The 3,207-nt window shown below is 45.2% G+C and overlaps 1 pseudogene; it reads right to left on the reverse strand.

Annotated features, from left to right (window-relative positions):
• Positions 1 to 201: 201 nt before the first annotated feature.
• Positions 202 to 972, reverse strand: LOC129636035 (60S ribosomal protein L35-like; annotated as a pseudogene).
• Positions 973 to 3,207: the final 2,235 nt, after the last annotated feature.

Raw genomic sequence — 3,207 nt, forward strand, 5'->3', positions numbered from 1 at the left:
CTCCCTGGACTTTACAGTATGTGGATGCCCTTCCTCCGCTTCCTGCCACCAGGAGAGGCTCTCTGTGGCTTTTGCATTCTTTCACCTCTCCGGATCTATTCTAGAGTCTTGGTGATTTAGAGCTCATGCCCAGGGCAGTGCCATGAACTCAGGACTTGGGCCCTCAGGGCCACTCTGTTTTCATTTCACTGCCAGTTTGTTTTATTGACGCCCGGATGCTCCGGCCTTGACCAAAAGCTCCCAGAGTGGGTACAGCCGCTCCTTCCGCAGCAGCTTCTTGGTTTTCAGGTTCTCTTCCTGCTTGTTGAGCTGGCAGCGCATGGCCCATGTTCCTCGGGCTGTAGATGCAGGGGCTTGTACTTTTTGTCCTTACAGACTTTCCTGAGGTCCCCTTTCCGAGTCTGGTTAATGACAGTGAGCACACGGGCGATGGATCTGCGAACAACTCAGATCTTGGAAAGTTTGGAAGCCTGGGGCAGCTGGGACCAGCGCTACCTTTGAGTCCTCCAGCTGTTCCAGCAGCTCATCTTTGCTGCGAAGGCCTCAAGCATTCTCTTGGCCACGGCTGTATAGCCTTCCTCCGCCACCTTCTCAGAGGGAAAGCCTTCAGCGTCCCTCTTGGAAGAGGATTTCCTCTTCCAAGGGTCTCCCCCTTCTCCTCCCCTTCTCTCACCTGCAGAATAACCACAAGTCCAGAGTGTCTCTCATGGGGTCCCCGTTGAGTTCTTCCCTGGCAACAAGCTGCCTTTTGCTTTCATTGCACCCTGATGTAAAACACTTCCCTTCACCATTTTCCAAAAGAAAGCTAATGGTGTTCAGCTGTCTGTACGCTCAGGACATGGACAGATGCTTTAGGGAGACACCTCAGGACGTACAGCCTAGCTCTGGCTGCCTCACGGTACACTTCTCAGGCCCTACACCTTCCAATTCCAGCACTCTTGTCAAGTGACTGTCATTGGTTATGGTGGGCATGTCGCCCCAGAGTGTGTGGCCCAGTCCACCTCTCCAGTGGTTTCTGTGGCTGAGAGCAGAGCCAGTGGGCCTGCTGGCCTTCTGCACCACACACTTCCCCTCACCACCATCACCACGTCTCCCAGGGCAGAAATCACAGTAACTGCTGAAATCTGGTGTCCGGAGACCCTTTCCAATTTTTAGTAAGACTGTTTGATTTGGCATGTATATGTTTCCTGTACGTCTGTTCTGTGCATTATTGGCCTATAGTCTTTTCAGAAAACAGACAAAGCATAAACTTTAATAAGTGAAGCTCAAGGAGGCATGACTTGATCCATTCATTCATTTATCAATTTCTTCTCAAGGAAGCCCCTGTGCTGGGTTAGGGCCTGTGGTAGGTGCCAGGGATACATATAAACAGAAGCCAGTTTCTGCCTTCCAGAGGATTACAAGTCAGGAGTTAATAACTAAGGAGTCAAATGTTGGGGGAAAAAATCAGAATTCGAGATGTGAATAATCAATACACTATCCTTAGAATCATGCTAGCACTTTTCCCCATAGGTTAGGCTTTTTAAAAACAAACGCTACCCCCTCCACCACCCCCGCCCCCTCCAGCCTTCCAACTCTTGCTTTCTTGGTGGATGAAGTGAAGCTGAATAAGTTCTTCCATGTCACTCCACAGAGAAACTTTCTCTAGCTTTCATCCACTGACAGATTAGAACCCTAGTGCTAGCATGGCCAGAACTTCGATTTGTTTTGAACCCACTTTACAGCCTGTGTCCACCAATGCAGCTTCTGGCACTGGCCATAACGCCAACTCAAACTCTTTACCTTCCTTCAAGCACAGAGGTGTTCCCACATCATTGTTCACGTCACTTCCTCCACATGGTGGTCTCTCTAGCTTCTCCACTCAAAATTCTACTCACCAGTTGAAGATCAAGCATGATCTGATCTAAGACAGGAAGATGTTGCTGGTTTCCCAGGTGGATTCATCATTCCACTCTATGGAATGAACATGGATTTGCATCTTTGCTGGATAAATTTGGGCAAGTTAATTAATATTCCTATGCCTCAGTCTCCCCATCTGAAAAATGGGATCAATAATAAAACATATTTCAAGTATCATATGATTGATATTAAATGCTATTTAAGGGCTATCGTCAAAATTGTCGCCATTATCATTAATATGATAGATTTGTCTCACTCTTGAAGAATTAATCCTGGATATTAAATGCTATTTAAGGGCTATCATCAAAATTGTCGCCATTATCATTAATATGATAGATTTGTCTCACTCTTGAAGAATTAATCCTGGATGTCCTTAGATTGTTGTGATTTCTCCCCTTGCTCCTCCTGTGTTATTTCATGAGATCTGATTTTGTTTTTTTATTGCTGATCTAAAAGATTAACACAAATTTAATGACTTAAACAACACAAATTTATTATCTTACAGTTGTGCATGTCAGAAGTCCAACACAGACCAAAATCAAGGTGTTGGCAGAGCTGTATTTCTTTCTGTAGGCTCAAAGGGGGAATTTGTTTTCTTATTTTTTCCAGCTTCTGAACACAGCCATCTGTGTTCTTTGGCTTATGGATCTTTTTTCCAGCTTCAAAGCCAGTAACACTACTACCAGCCCAACCATCCTCCTGTGCTCACACCTATGACCACAGCCAGGAAAGGGGCTCCAGTTTTGAGGAGCTGTGTGATTAGATTATGCTCTCCCAAGTCAGCTAATCCAGAAAGCTTCCCATCTCAGGGCCCTTAACCTAATCACATTTGCAACACTCCTTTATCCAATGTGGCATATTCACAGGTTATGGGGATTAGGATGTGGTTGTCTTTGGGGACCATTATTTGGCTTGCCACAGGAGCCTGAGGATAGATCTTCTCTTTTCCTCCCAGCTACTCCTTATGGGGCCTGGCATACGAAAAGCTTTTAAGAAATGTAGCTGAACTGAATTCAATCCTCACAGAGTGTCAGGGCAGGGAGACTCAAAGAGAGTTTTGAAGACTCTGTTGTTTTCCAGAAAATATTTTCCTAATATTATTTGTACAAATTATTAGAATGAATGGTGATGTGTTAATACCTCAGGCAGGGGAGAAAAAAAACACATTTTCTGAGCTCAGTTTGCAATTATGTTAAATATTTAACAACAACAACAAACCTAAATGTATTAGCAGGAGTCCCAAAGCCCAGTGTCTCACAGTCCCTATGCAGCCTGTGGGAACACCATGGGGTAAAATGTCATTCCTAT

The sequence above is a fragment of the Bubalus kerabau genome, chromosome 21 (genome assembly GCF_029407905.1).
Source record: "Bubalus kerabau isolate K-KA32 ecotype Philippines breed swamp buffalo chromosome 21, PCC_UOA_SB_1v2, whole genome shotgun sequence".
NCBI lineage: Eukaryota > Metazoa > Chordata > Mammalia > Artiodactyla > Bovidae > Bubalus > Bubalus kerabau.